A 16,497-nucleotide genomic window follows, 5' to 3' on the forward strand; every position below is an offset into this window, starting at 1 on the left:
TGTCTTTAATTTTAGCTACTTGGGAGGCTGAGGCAGGAGAATCACTTGAACCTGAGAGGTGGTGGTTACAGTGAGCTGAGATTGTACCACTGCACTCCAGCCTGGGTAACAGAGCAAGACCCTGTCTCAAAAAGAAAAAAAGAAAAAAAAGCAATACAAGAGGAACTAAACCAAAAGCAAATGGAAAATTGATGAAATCACTAGTTGATTTTCAAAATAAATTCAGAGAATAGAAAAAGTCAGGTAGATTGACCTTGAAAAAAATAGAGAAGGTCTAAATTACTATAATGAGGGCTGAAAAATTGGAATTCCTTCTGACTCTGCAGTTATCTTTATAGCTTATGATGAAATACTATAACAAATTGTATCCCATTAAAATATATAACCTAGATGACATGGTGAAATTCCCAGACAGACACAATCTAATAAAATTGTCTCAGGAAGATAAAGAAAATTTAAATCCGTAACAAGCAAAGTGACAGATTTTGTAATTTGTAAGACTTGAGACTGTGAAACTATTAGAAGGAAACATTGAAGAAAATATGGTGAATGATTACTAATGGGTACGAGCTTTCTTTTTGGAGTGATTAAAAGATGTGATGGTTTCACAACTTTTTTATATGCTAAAAACCAATTCATTTTATATTTAAAGGATTCATATTTATGCAATATATCTGAAAAAGAAACTACATAGCTATCATAATACAAGTTTGGGATTCCCATTATGTTATGTGGGGAAGGGTAGCACAATTTAGTCTGTCGCACTGGTAAATCGTAATGTAAGGAAGAGAGAAAAAGAATCCCGTAAGATGTTAACTGGCAGACTGAAATGTATTGTTTGTTCTCAGTCAGTACTAATGCATCTACTGTTTGGAGAACCATGGTTAAAACATGGAACGTAGAAGTAGTTCAACAGAAACATCAAGTTTCATGTTGGCAGCTATTGCCCTGGAGAAAAGTGGATAAATCTGCATCTGCATCAAGTTTGAGCCTAGAGTATGCAGTATTCATTTGATGGTTTTCCTTGAAGCCCTAAAATTTGTCCTCATGCACAAGTACACAAAAAAGGTTTTTATAGTTGGGAATGACTTGGAAAGGAGGCTGTTGTGGAGATTTCTTAAGGATACAGAAGGCCTACTCATTTTTGGGTTTTCAAAGTCATTGGTATTTTATTTGGACTTAGTCAACTCATTTAAAGGTTTGAGAAAAAAAAAAAAAAAACTAGAAAAAATCTTTACAACTATAATCTGCAATATCCAATTCAAACCTAAATGTCCTATCAATTTTTACTTTCTAAGGAGGAGTCTAAGATCATTTCCATAGTCTTTATAGGAAGAGAGTTTTCAGTTCCTCCTTAGATAGGTCATGTCCTTAAAAAATGGACAGTGTTGCCGGGCGCGGTGGCTCAAGCCTGTAATCCCAGCACTTTGGGAGGCTGAGGCGGGTGGATCACGAGGTCAAGAGATCGAGACCAGCCTGGTCAACATGGTGAAACCCCGTCTCTACTAAAAATACAAAAAATTAGCTGGGCATGGTGGCGTGTGCCTGTAATCCCAGCTACTCAGGAGGCTGAGGCAGGAGAATTGCCTGAACCCAGGAGGCGGAGGTTGCGGTGAGCCGAGATCGTGCCATTGCACTCCAGCCTGGGTTAACAAGAGCGAAACTCCGTCTCAAAAAAAAAAAAAAAAAAAAAATGGACAGTGTTTGTACAAATTTATAATTTGTCCTTTCTGTTTTCTTTCTGTTAGGCTGAGATCAAGTAAATGTACCCATTTGTATGGGCTTCTTTATTCTCTAAACAAAGTAGGAAACCATCTACATATTGTATCTGAACTTAATTATGAGAAATTTGAATCATTTAAGTCTTGACTGAAGACAAAGGAAAAATAGTAGTAGATGTCATTGAGCTCCTGGCACATGATCAAGCAGGTATGTTTTACCTGCTCGTATAAAGGCAGAAAGGTACTGACTCTTTTGCACCCTGAAAAAGACAGAACCAAGGTTCACTATAGTTAAGTGGGTAGCTGCATGCAAAATTGTTGACAGGTTGGTATTTGGGTTAGGTACTACTGGGAAGTAAAGGATAACGATTTTGTTGATTATCACGAAGTGTTGACCAAAATAATTTTGTCATTCTTTTGGTTTCTTCACTGGCAAGATAATAGTGTTCAAGTGTTAGGGTAAATTATTAGAAGGCTCCTGCACATTAGGCCCTCAATGTTAGGTTGGAGTCCTTTCTTATGACATTGAAGAATATTGGGAAATTTGGGGCTATGCCTGGTGGGATCCATTTGAACATGGATAGATGTGTGCACCAATTATCTTTTTCCATATGTATAATTTTTAGCATATCAAGTCTTAGGTTCAGTATCAAGATATTTATCTGGGTATGAAACATACCTGTTAATTGTCTGCCTAAATGATCCATATAATACTGTCAGTAGATTGGCCTTTTAGAAACACCCATTCTGACTGGTGTGAGATAGTGTCTCATTGTGGTTTTGAGTTACATTTCTCTGACGGTGAGTGATGATGAGCAGTTTTTTGTGTTTGTTGGCCCCTTGTATGTCTTCTTTTCAGAAGTGTCTATGTCCTTTGCCCATTTATTATTATTATTTTTAGAGATAGGGCCACACTAAAATAATAGTCTGCCCAGTCTGGACTTGAACTCCTGGGCTCCAGCGATTCTCCTGCCTCAGCCCCAGAAGTAGCTGGGACTACAAGTGTGTGCCACTATGCCTGACTAAAACCACATTATATTTCTATTGGTGCTAATCTAGAATGTCGCTGGTCAGCTCTATGAAAATCACTTTGCACAGGCTGACACCATTGTACTAATAAGGCCAGTGATATGGGTTACAGCTTACTTAAGTCAGTAAGAAGAGGTAATTGTGCCTGCATGCTTCAGCTCAATTTTTTAAATTAGTTTCTTAAGTTATTGATGTACAGGTTGCATTTGGTTACATAAGGAAGTTCTTTAGTGGTGATTTATGAGATTTTGGTGTATCTATCACCTGAACAGTATGCACTGCACCCTATTTGTTCTCTTTTATCCCTCACCCCTCACTCACCCTTCCCCCCAAAATCCATTGTATCATTCTTATGCCTTTGTATCTTCAAAGCTTAGCTCCCACATAACAGTGAGAAGATTCGATGTTTGGTTTTCCATTCCTGAATTACTTCACTTAGAATAATAGTCTCCAATCTCATCCAGGTCACTGTGGATACTGTTAACTGATTCCTTTTTCGCATCCATGCCAATATCTACTATTTTTTGATTTTTTGATTATGGTCATTCTTGGAGGAGTAAGGTGGTATTACACTGTGGTTTGGATTTGCATTTCCCTGATCATTAGTGATGTTGAGCAGTTTTTCATATGTTGGGAATTTGCATCTCTTCTTTTGAGAATTGTCTATTCATGTCGTTAGCCCACTTTTGGATGGAATTTTTTGTTCTTTCCTTACTGATTTGTTGAGTTTGTTGTAGATTCTGGATCTTAGTTCTTTGTCAGATGTATAGATTGTGAAGGTTTTCTCCCACTCTATGAGTTGTCTGTTTACTCTGCTGACTCTTCCTTTTGGCATGCAAAAGCTCTTTAGTTTAATGAAATCTCTGCTACTTATCTTTATATTGCATTTGCTTTGGGATTCTTGGTCATAAAATCCTTTCCTAAGCCAATGTTTATAAGGATTTTTTCAATGTTGTCTTCTAGAATGTTTATAGTTTCAGGTCTTAGATTTAAGTCCTTAATTCACCTTGAGTTGATTTTTGTATAAGTTGAGAGAGATGAGGATCCAGTTTTATTATGCTGTATGTGGCCAGCCAATTATTCCAGCACCATTTGTTGAAAAGGTTGACTTTTACCCACTTTACATTTTTGTTTGCTTTGTCTAAGGTCAGTTGGCTCTAAGTATTTGGGTTTATTTCTGGGTTAACTACTCTGTTCCACTGGTCTACGTGCCTATTTTTATACCAGTATCATGCTGTTTTGGTGATTATGGTCTTATTGTATAGTTTGAAATCAGGCAATGTGATGCCTCTAGATTTGTTCTTTTTGTTTAGTCTTGCCTTGGCTACGCGGGCTCTTTTTTGGTTCCATATGAATTTTAAAATTGTTTTTTCTAATTCTGTGAAGAATAATTGTGGTATTTTGATGGAGATTGCATTCAATTTATTGATTACTTTTAGTAGTATGGTCATTTTCACAATATTGATTCTACCCATCCATGAGCATGGGATGTGTTTCCCATTTGTTTGTGTTAACTACAATTTCTTTCAGCAGTGTTTTGTAGTTTTCCTTGTAGAGGCCTTTCACCTCATTTGTTAGGTATATTTCTTTTTTCTTTTTTTTTTCTTTCTTTTTTCAGCTATTGCAAAAGGGGTTGAGTTCTTGATTTGATTCTCAGCCTGGTTGCTGTTGGTGTATAAGAGAGCTATTTATCTGTGTACAATAATCTTGTATTTAGAGACTTTGTTGAATTCTTTTTTATTTCTTTCTCTTGTCTGATTGCTCTGGCTAGGACTTCCAGTACTATGTTGAAGAGGAGTGGTGAGAGTGGACATCTTTTGTCTTGTTCCAGTTCTCAGAGGGAATGCTTTCAACTTTTTCCCATTCAGTATTATTATGGTTGTGGATTTATCAGAGATAGCTGTCATTACATTGAGGTATATCTTTTGTATACTGATTTTGCTGAGAGTTTTAATCATAAAGGGCGGATTTTGTTGAATGCTTTTTCTGCATCTATTGAGATGATCATGTGATTTTTGTTTTTAATTCTGTTTATGTGGTGTATCCTGATTTGTGTATGTTAAACCATCCCTGCATCACTGGTATGAAACCCACTTGATCATAGTGGATTATCTTTTTGATATACTGTTGGATTCAGTTAGCTAGCATTTTGTTAAGGATTTTATCATCTATGTTCATCAAAGATATCGGTCTGTAGTTTTCTTTTTTGTTTATGTCCTTTCCTGGGTTTTGGTATCAGGGTGATGCTGGCTTCATAGAATTAATTAGGGAGGGTTCCCTCTTTCTCTATTTTGTGGAATAGTGTCAATAGAATTGGTACCAATTCTTCTTTGAATGTCTGGCAGAATTCTACTGTGAATCCATCCGGCTCTGAACTGTTTTTTTTTTGTTAATAACATTGAAATTACCATTTCAATCTCACTGCTTGTTATTGGTCTGTTTAGGGTATCTAATTCTTCCTGATTTAAGCTGGAAGGGTTGTGTCTTTCCAGGAATTTATCCATCTTTTCTAGGTTTTCAGGTTTATATGCATAAAGGTGTTCATAGTAGCCTAAATGGTCTTTTGTATTTCTGTAGTGTCAGTTTGTAATAGCTCCCATTTTATTTCTTATTGAGGTTATTTGGATTTTCTCTTTTTTATTTATTTGGTTAATCTTGATAATTTATCAATTTCATTTTTATCAATTTTATTTGTCTTTGCAAAGAAACAGCTTTTTCTTTCTTTCTTTTTTTTTTTTTTTTTGAGATGGAGTTTCGCTCTTGTTACCCAGGCTGGAGTGCAATGGCGCGATCTCGGCTCACCGCAACCTCTGCCTCCTGGGTTCAGGCAATTCTCCTGCCTCAGCCTCCTGAGTAGCTGGGATTACAGGCACGTGCCACCATGCCCAGCTAATTTTTTGTATTTTTAGTAGAGACAGGGTTTCACCATGTTGACCAGGATGGTCTCGATCTCTTGACCTCGTGATCCTCCCGCCTCAGCCTCCCAAAGTGCTGGGATTACAGGCTTGAGCCACTGCGCCTGGCTTGCTTTTTCTTTCATTTATCTTTTGTATTTTTTGTTTAAATTTCATTTAGTTCTGTTCTGATCTTGATTATTTTCTTTCTTCTACTGGATTTGAGTTTGTCTTATTCTTGTTTCTCTAGTTCCTTTAGGTGTGACCTTAGAATGTCAGTTTGTACTCTTTCAGTCTTTTTAATGTAGGCATTTAGGGCTATGAACTTTCTTTTTAGCACTGCCTTTGCTGCATCCCAGAGATATTGATAGGTTGTGTCACTATCGTCATTCAGTTTGAAGAAGTTTTAAATTTCTATCTTGATTTCATTTTTGAGCCAGTGATCATTCAGGAGCAGATTATTTAATTTCTTTGTATTTGCTTGGTTTTTAAGGTTCCTTTTGGAGTTGATTTCTAGTTTTATTCCACTGTTCTGAGAGAGTGCTTGATAAAATTTCAGTTTTCTTAAACTTATTGAGACTCGTTTCCTGGTCTATTATAGGGTCTATCTTGGAGAATGTTCCATGTGCTGTTTAATGGAACATATGTTCTGCAGTTGTTGGATGAAATGTTTTGCATATATCTGTTAAGTCCATTTGTTCCAAGGTATAGTTTAAATCCTTTGGTTTGTTGTTGTTGTTGTTGACTTTCTATCTTGATGATCTGTCTAGTGCTGTCAGTGGAATATCAAAGTCCCACACTATTATTCTGTTGCTGCCTATCTTATTTCTTAAGTCTATTAGTAATTGTTTTATAAATTTGGGACCTCCAGTTTTAGGTGCATATATGTTTCGGATTGTGATATTTTCCTGTTTGACAATGCCTTTTACCATTATAGAATGTCCCTCTTTGTCTTTTTTAACTGCTGTTGCTTTAAAGCTTGTTTTGTCTGATACAAGAATAGCTACTCCTTGCAGCCATAAAAAAGAATGAGTTCATGTCCTTTACAAGAACGTGGATGAAGGTGGAAGCCAACATTCTCAGCAAACTAACACAGGAACAGAAAACCAAACACTGCATGTTCTCATTCATAAGTGGGAGTTGAACAATGGGAACACATGGACACAGAGAAGGGAACATCACACACTGGGGCTTGTCAGGGAGGTGGGGGACAAGGGGAGGGAGAACATTAGGACAAATACCTAATGCATGCAGGGCTTAAAATCTAGATGACAGGTTGATATATACAGCAAACCACTATATGAGTCCTTATGTGTTAGGTGAGTCTCTTGAAGGCAGCAGATAGATGGTTGGTGAATTCTTATCCATTCTGTAGTTCTGTATCTTTTAAGTGGAGCATTAAGGCTATTTACATTCAATGTTAGTATTGAGATGGGAGGTACCATTCCATTCATCATGCTATTTGTTGCCTGTCCACCTTGGTTTTTTGTTTTGCTTTTTAAATTGTATTTTTGCTTTATAGGTCCTGTGAGATTTATGCTTTAAAGGTTCTGTTTTGATGTGTTTCCAGGATTTGTTTCAAGATAATAGAGCTCCTTTCTAGCAGTTCTTGTAGTGGTGTCTTATTAGTGGCAAATTCCCTCTGCATTTGTTTTTCTGAAAAGAGCTATATCTTTTCTTTGTATATGATGCTTAGTTTTGCTGGATACCAAATTCTTGGCTAATAATTGTTTTGTTTGAGGAAACTGAAGATAGGGCCCCAATCTTTTCTAGCTTTAGGGTGTCTGCTGAGAAATTTGCTCTTAATTTGACACGTTTTCCTTTGTAGGTTACCCGGTGCTCTTGTCTCACAGGTCTTAAGATATTTTTCTTCATCTTAACTTTAGATATCTTGATGACAATGTGCATAGGTGATGATCTTTTTACATTAAATTTCCCAGGTCTTCTTTGTGTTCCTTGTATTTGGATGTCTAGGTGTCTAGCAAGGCTGGGAAAGTTTTCCTCAATTATTTTCCCAAATATGTTTTCTAAACTTTTAGATTTCTCTTCTTCCTCAGGAGTACCGATGGTTCTTAGGTTTGATCATTTAACATAACCCCAGACTTCTTGAAGGCTTTGTTTATATTTTCTTGTTTTTTGTTCTTTGTCTTTGTTGGATTGGGTTAATTTACTTGTTCAATTCGATTGCTGTGGCTTTCCAGGGCATTTTACGTTTATATAAGTGTATCCAATGTTTTCTGAAGTTTCTATTGCTTTTTTCTGTATGCTATTTTTTTGAATATTTCTCCCTTCACTTCTTGTATTGTTTTTTGGATTTCCTTGCATTGGGTTTTATCTCTCTCTGGTGCCTCCCTGATTAGCTTAATAACTAACTGCTTGAATTCTTTTTCAGGTAAATCAGGGATTTCTTCTTGCCTTGGATCCATTGCTGGTATGCTATTGTGATTGGAGGGAGGGATGTTAAAGAGCCTTGTTTTGTGAAATTGCCAGAGTTGGTTGTCTGGTTCTTTCTCATTTGGGTGGTCTCCGTCAGAGGGAAGATCTAAGGCTGAAGCCTGTTGTTCAGAATCTTTTGTCCTAAGAGGTGTTCCCTTGAAGTAGTACTCTCCCCCTTTTCCTATAGATATGACTTCCTGAGAGCTGAGCTGTAGAAATTGTTTTCTGTCTTCTGGGTCTAGCCACCCAGCAAGTCTACCAGGCTCTGGGCTGGTACTTATCTGCACAGAGTCCTGTGATATAAACCATCTATGGGTCTCTCAGTCATGGATACCAGCACCTGTTTTAGTGGAAGTGGCAGGGGGTGAAATGGACTCTGTGAGGGTTCTTAGCTTTGGTAGTTTAATGCTCTATTTTTGTGCTGGTCAGTCTTCTGCCAAGAGGTAGTGCTTTCCAGAGAGCATCAGCTGTAGTGTTGTGGAGAGGAACCAGTGGTGGGTGGGGCCCTAGAACTCCCAAGAGTATATCCCCTTTGTCTTCAGCTACCAGGTTGGGTAGGGAAGGACTATCAGGTAAGGGCATGGCTACATGTGTCTCAACTCAGACTCTCCTTGGGTGGGTCTTGCTGTGGCTGCTGTGGTGGATGGGGTAAGGTTCTCAGGTCAGTGGAGTTGTATACCTAGGAGGATTATGGCTGCCTCTGCTGAGTCATGCAGGTTTTCAGAGAAGTCAGGGAAAGCCAGAAGTCACAGGCCTCACCCAGCTCCCAAACATTCTGAATGGCTAGTCTCACTCCCACTGTGCCCCCGCTAACAACACCCAGTCTGTTTTCATGCAGTAGGAAAGCAGGGCTGAGATCTTGTCCCAGTCTGCCCATATCCCAGCTGCAAAAGAAAAGGGCATTAGTTCTTACCCTGCCTGTAGAGTCTGCATGCCTGATTCGTGCTCTCGCCCAAGTTCTGGACAGGATGCTTTTCAACCAGTTCAAATTGTTAGAAAGTTCTGCTGAAGACTTCCTTCTTGTGGCATTTTCCCTGTACCACTGGCTGCCTTCCTGAAAGATCCCTGTGATGCCAGGCATGAATGGCCTGCTTGGGGACCCAGTGACCTCCGAGGGCCTTTCTGATTCTTCCTCTAACCCTGGATTTTGCTTGGCTCTTTAAATTGACTCAGCTCCAGGTAAGTTCGGAATCTTCCCCCACAAACTAGACCTTCAGTTTCCCCAGTGCATGTGTGTGTTCAGGGCAGAGGAACTTCCTTTTCCACTTCCACAGTTTGGGCATTCACAGTATTTGGAGTGTCTCCTGGGTTCTGCAGGAGTAGTCTGCTTCCTTCAGAAGGTCTGAGGGTCCTCTCGGGTTTTTGGCTTTATTTCTGCAGTCATCATGGTGCTAAAATTCATGATGCAATCCTCTGCACACTGTTCTGTCCATCCAAGTCATAGCTACAATCTACTCCTGCCTCCCACCTGCCGTGAGGATCCAAGACTCTCTACAATAGTTTCAAAAGATAAAATAAATTTATCTTTTAAGTTTTCAAAAGAAATAAATTTAAGGAGGTGAAATATTTGTATACTGATAATAGTAACACATGTATGAAAGAAATTGAAGACACAAATAAAAAGATATCCTGGGGTTCATGAATCAGAATAATTGACATTGTTAAAATGTCCACACTATGCAAAGCAATCTACAGATCATATGCAATTCCTATCAAAATAATGATGGCATTTTCCTAAGAAATAGAAAAAAAAAAAAAACAACTCTAAAATTTGTATATTACCACAAAGATCATGAATAGTCAAATAAATCTTGAGCAAAAATATCAAAGTAGGAGGCAAGACACTACGGAATTTCACAATATACTTGAAAGTTATGGTAATCAAATCAAAATGTACTGGCACAAAAATGGATATATAGACCAGTGAAACAAATCAGGGAGACCAGAAACAAATTCATACATTTACAGTCATTTGATCTTCAACAAAAATGCCAAGAACACACAATGGGGAAAAGGCAATCTCTTCAATAAATGGTATTGGAAAATCTGGATAACCACATATAGAACATGCAATTGGATTCTTATCTCACACAGTATACAATGATCAAATTACTTTGAATTAAAGACTTAAATATAAGACCTGAAACCATAAAACTACTAGAAGAAAAGAGAGAAAAAGCATCTTGATGTTGTTTTTGGCAATGCGTTTTTAAAAATTGACTCCAAAAGCACAGGCAACAAAAGCAAAAATAGACAAATAGGAAAGCATCAAGCACAAACAATTAAATAGCAAGCATATAAATGATCCAGTTTAGAAATGGACAATGGACTTGAATAGATAATTCTCAAAGATGATATACAAATGTCTAACAGATGCATGAAAACATGCTCAACATCAATAATCACCTGGGAAATGCAAATTAAAGCCATAATGAGATATCATCTCATACCTGTTAGAATCTCTATTATCAAAGATACAAAAGATAACAAATATAGGTGAGAATGCAGAGGAAAGGGATGACTTGCAGCTTGTTGTGGGAAATGTAAATTAGTACAGTCATTGTGGAAAATACTATAGAGATTCCTCAAAACATTACAAATAGAACTACCATATGATCCAGCAAACCCACTTCTGGTTATTTGTCTAACAGAACTGAAAGCATCATGTCAATAAGATACTGCACTTCCATATTTATTGCAGTATTATTCACAGTACCCAGTATATGGAATTAATTATTCATTGCTGAATCGATGGATAAAGAAATTGTGATATATATATGTATATATACGTGTGTGTGTGTGTTTATATATATATATTATATATATAAACACACACATATACATATAGACACATACATACACACACACACACACACACACACAATGCAATACTATTCAGTCTGGTAAAATAAGGAAATTCAGTCATTTGAAATACTATGGATGAACCTGTAGGACATTGTCCTAAGTGAATTAAGCTAGTCAAATAAAGACAAATACTGGATGATCTCACTTATATGTGGTCTTAAGAAGCTGACTTCTTAGAAACAGAATAGAATGATGACTGTCATGGAATGTGGTGGAGGACTGAAATGGGAAGATAGTCAAATGTTATAATGTTTCAGTTAGGGTGAATTAATTCTGGCAATCTATTGCACCGTGTATTGACTATAGTTAATAGTGTATTTTATATTTAAAATTGCTAAGTGTACTTAAATGTTTTAATCACAAAAAAAAGAATAAGTATGTGACATGATTAATATGTTAATTTTTTTGATTCAATCATTTCACATTGTATTCATGTAGCAGAATATATTGTACATCATAAATATATACAATTTTTATTTGTCAGTTATGCCTTAATGGGGGAAGAAAATGCAAACAACATAAAATGGAATTACTGCTCGACCTTGTGGAGCCAGCGGCCATTGATCCTCAGGTGGCCTTGAGGTGGTGGCAGGGCCGCCCCCTGCAGTCCGGAGGCCAGTGCACGAACCCGGCCTCGGGAGGAAGGTTCAGCTGGGAGAAACTGCTCCCGCTTCCTACTACACTTGGGCAAAATGATTCTGAGCTTACTCACATGGCATTTTGGTATAGCAAAATGAAATGCAAGGAACCAAAAATAACATAATTGAAGGGAGTGAACCCGAAATTAAATAAAGATCATCAGTCAAGAAAGACCTACTGGAGAGGATGGAAAATAAAGGAAGCAGTGTTTTATGTGCATTTCAGCAGGTCTTCTTGAAATTTAACTGAAAATATGACTGCTCTCTCTTCAGAGAACTGTTCTTTTCAGTACCAGTTATGTCAAACAAACCAGCCCCTAGATGTTAACTGTCTGCTATTCTTGATCATACTTGGAAAAATATTATTAAATATTCTCAGACTAGTAATGAGAAGAAAAAAAACACCTGTCAAAATTTTATGGAATATTTTTGCATTTCACTAGCATTCATTGATCTTTTGGTAAATATTTCCATTTTATTGTATTTCAGGGATTTTGTACTTTTAAGCATTAGATTTACTAAATACCACATCTGCCTATTTACTGCAATTATTTCCTTAACTTATGGCTTTTTGCATTATTCAGTTTTCCTGATAGCTTGTATAGATTATTCTCTGAATTTGTCTAAAACAACCAAGTTTTCATTTAAGTGTCAAAAATTGTTTTATTTCTTTACAATAATTTTAATTTGGATTTCAGTCCTTGCTTATGTTTTGGGAGGTCCAGCCATCTACCAAAGCCTGAAGCCACAGAATGCTTATTCTCATCACTGTCCTTTCTATGTCAGCATTCAGAGTTACTGGGTATCATTTTTCATGGTGATGATTTTATTTGTAGTTTTCATAACCTCTTGGGAAGAAGTTACTACTTTGGTACAGGCTGTTAAGATAACTTCCTATATGAATGAAACTATCTTTTATTTTCCTTTTTTATCCCACTCCAGTTATATCATGAAATATGAAAAAATATTATCCAAGCTCATTGTTTTCTCAGTACCTGGTTACCATTTGTAGTACTTCAGGTAATCATTCTTTTATTTAAAGCACAGATTCCAGCATATATTGAGATGAGTATTCCCTGGTAGTTTTCTCATTGCTACAAACTTAATTTAAGAGACATCGAGTTACGTTTGGATCCATTTGTCAAATGGAAGTGCTGCTTCATTCCACTTACGATTCCTAATTTTGAGCAAACTGAAAAACCTCTATCAATAGTGACTTGTTAATATTATGAAGTAAAAGTTACAACTATAATAAGGTCATAATTTTACAAACAGAAAGAACTCAGGACATATTAAAAAAAATAAACTGGAAGAAGAAGAGGCGAGAGCGACCCCCGGACCAACCAAAGCCCACGCGCCGCTGCATCCCGCGCTCAGCGCTTATGTCCCGCCGCTGTCGCCACCATGCCCAAGAGAAAGGCTGAAGGGGATGCTAAAGGAGATAAAGCCAAGGTGAAGGACGAACCACAGAGAAGATCCGCGAGGTTGTCTGCTAAACCTGCTCCTCCAAAGCCAGAGCCCAAGCCTAAAAAGGCCCCTGCAAAGAAGGGAGAGAAGGTACCCAAAGAGAAAAAGGGAAAAGCTGATGCTGGCAAAGAAGGGAATAACCCTGCAGAAAATGGAGATGCCAAAACAGACCAGGCACAGAAAGCCGAAGGTGCTGGAGATGCCAAGTGAAGTGTGTGCATTTTTGATAACTGTGTACTTCTGGTGACTGTACAGTTTGAAATACTATTTTTTATCAAGTTTTATAAAAATGCAGAATTTTGTTTTACTTTTTTTTTTTTTTTTTTTTTTAAGCTATGTTGTTAGCACACAGAACACTTCATTGTTGTTTTGGGGGAACGGGCATATGCTACTAATAGAATGTCTCCAAAGCTGGATTGATGTGGGGAGACGCCTTTCCCTTCTAGTTTTGAGAGACTTCCTCTTGGCTCCCAGGAGGAGGGATTCCCTGACTTTGACACACATGGCCACCTTGGCACACAAAAGCCTTGTGGTATGGAAACACAAATTCGCTTTTATGTCCTCTTCTCCCTTTCCGTCTTTCAGCATAGACTTAACTCCCTTAAGCCCAGGCATCTGTTGGGACCTGACCCCCAGTCATTGGTTACCAGTGTCAGGCAATCTGGAATTGCCAGTGATGCCACTGAGATGGCACCTGTCAAAAGAGCAGTGATTCCATTTCTAGATTGTGGATCTTCAGATGAATTCTGCCATTTTCATTTCACGTCCTGAAAGTCAGGGTCGGCTCGTGAAAAGTTGTTAAACAACATGCTAAATGTGAAATATCAACCCTCACTCTAAACTTTCCCTGTTCAGAGCATCAGATGAAGACTTCATTGGGTTTTATAGTGGCTTTCTGATTTTTGGTAGTCCATCAAAGAAGAGAGTTTGAAAGTTGTTGTATACTGTTAATGATTGTCTGATTGTCTGCCCATGTCCTGCCTGAAATACCATGATTGTTTATGGAAAGTATCTTTAATAAAGCTGGATACAGTTTGGCTTGGAAAAAATAAATAAACTGAACTAAAGCTTTGCCCCTTAACTTTGATATCTTTTCAGAATGTGTCTTTTGGGGCTATGATACTACTTATTAAATAGTGTTTTATTTTAAAAACAAAAGAATTCCAAGAAGTTTTTATACTTATTAAAGGACACTATATTAATTTGTTATTAACACAAAAAGTGAAATGAGTTAACATTTGGCCATACTGATGTTTGTGTTACCCCAAAAAACTACTGGATGTAAATCTGAGATTTCACTGACCACTTTAAGGTATCAACCTAAATAAAAGTTTTTATTAAATGTTCAAATGACAGCAAGAAAATAAAAACTGTTCTTAAAATGAAAAAAAAAAATGGAATTACTGCAAGTAAAGTTTCAGATCATTAGAGTAAATGCTGGTGAAAAACAAAGAAATTAATAAAATTTGAAAATCTAATAAAAGAGAAATAGAATTGTACATTAGGACAACTGGTTTCCCTTATGTAGACTGTCCAGAGATGGAATAGAAGACATATTCAGAGACACAGTAGAAGAAAATTTTCCACAAAGAAGAAAGAATCTGAATAACAAAGAAGCACACTATATTCAAGACATTTAAAATTTTTAAAAATGTATATAAATACATGTATTCCTGGGGTACATTGTGATATTTTGTCATCTATATAGACTATGTAATGATTAATTATGAGTATTGGAGTGTCCATCACTTAGTGTATTTATTATTTGAATATTTTGGTAACATTTCACATTCTCCTATTTTGAAATATACAATAAATCATTTTTAACTATAGTCATCCTACTCTGTTATCAAACATTAGAACTTATTCCTTCTAACTAACTGTGTTTTTGTACCCAATAACCAACCTCTCTTTATCCCACTCATACTCACAAATTTTTTAGCCTCTGGTATCTATAATTCTACTCTCTATCTCTATGAGGTCAAATTCTTTAGTGCCTTTATAAGAGTAAGATCATGTGATATTTCTTTTTCTGTGCCTGGCTTATTTCACGTAATATCATGACCACTAGTTCCATCCATGGTCTAATAGTATTACATTGTGTCTACATCCCACATAATCTTTATTCATTTTTCCACTGATGAGCACTGAAGTTGCTTCCAAGTCTTTGCTATAGTGAATAGAACTGCAATAAACATGGGCGTATGGGTATTCCTATGATAATACTAATTTTCTTACCTTTGGATAAATACCTAATAGTAAGATGGCTGGATCATATAGTAGTTCCATTTTTTGTTTCTTGAAGAATCTCCATTGTGTTCTTCATAGTGGCTGTACTAATTTACAATGTCATCAACATTGTATAAGAATTTCCCGGGCCGGGCGCAGTGGCTCAAGCCTGTAATCCCAGCACTTTGGGAGGCCGAGGCGGGTGGATCACGAGGTCAAGAGATCGAGATCATCCTGGTCAACATGGTGAAACCCCGTCTCTACTAAAAATACAAAAAATTAGCTGGGCATGGTGGCTCGTGCCTGTAATCCCAGCTACTCAGGAGGCTGAGGCAGGAGAATTGCCTGAACCCAGGAGGCGGAGGTTGCGGTGAGCCAAGATCGCGCCATTGCACTCCAGCCTGGGTAACAAGAGTGAAACTCCGTCTCAAAAAAAAAAAAAAAAAAAAAAAAAAAGAATTTCCCTTTCTCTGCATGCTTGCCAACATGTTTTTTTGGTGTGTGTCTTTTTAAGAATAGCAATTTCAAGGAGGGTAAGATAATATCTCATTATGGTTTTGATTTTTATCTCCCTGAAGATTAGTGAGGTTGAGCATTTTCTAATATACCTATAGCTATTTGTATGTCTTCTTTTCAGAAATGTCTATTCATCCTCTTTAACCACTTCTTAATGAGATTATTTGTTTTTATACTGTTAAGTTGTTAAATTCCCTGTATATTTTGGATATTAGTCTCTTGTCAGATGAATAGGTTCCAAGTATTTTCACCCATTGATCAGCTTCTCAATTCTTTCTATTGATTCTTTTTCGATGTAGAAAATTTTTAATTAAATATACTCAATTTGTCTATTTTTCTTTGTGTTAGTGCTTTTAAGGTCTTACCCTTAAAATCTTTGCCTAGACCAATGTCCTGAAGTGTTTTTTCTATGCTTTTATCAAGTAGCTTTATAGTTTGGGGTCTCATATTTAGGTCTTTAATCCATCTTGAGTTGATTTTTCTGTATGGTAAGATAAGGGTCCACTTTCATTCTTCTGCATATGTATGTCCAGTTTTCTAGCATCATTTATTAAAGAGGGTATGTGTATTAGGCTGTTTTCACATTGCTATAAAAAATGCCCAAGACTGGGTAATTTATAAATAGAAGAGTTTTAATTGGCTCATGGTGCTGTAGGCTGTACAGGAAGCATAAAACTAGCACGCTCTTGGCTTCTGGGGAGG

At 37.0% G+C, this 16,497-nt stretch overlaps 2 pseudogenes; both read left to right on the forward strand.

Moving 5' to 3' along the window:
• The first annotated feature begins 1,421 nt into the window (after window positions 1-1,421).
• Window positions 1,422-12,807, forward strand: LOC141582865 (putative G-protein coupled receptor 160; annotated as a pseudogene).
• An 89-nt stretch (window positions 12,808-12,896) lies between these two features.
• LOC120366615 (non-histone chromosomal protein HMG-17 pseudogene) lies at window positions 12,897-13,357 on the forward strand (annotated as a pseudogene).
• The last annotated feature ends 3,140 nt before the right edge of the window (window positions 13,358-16,497 follow it).

Source organism: Saimiri boliviensis, chromosome X, assembly GCF_048565385.1.
Source record: "Saimiri boliviensis isolate mSaiBol1 chromosome X, mSaiBol1.pri, whole genome shotgun sequence".
In the NCBI taxonomy this organism is placed as follows: domain Eukaryota; kingdom Metazoa; phylum Chordata; class Mammalia; order Primates; family Cebidae; genus Saimiri; species Saimiri boliviensis.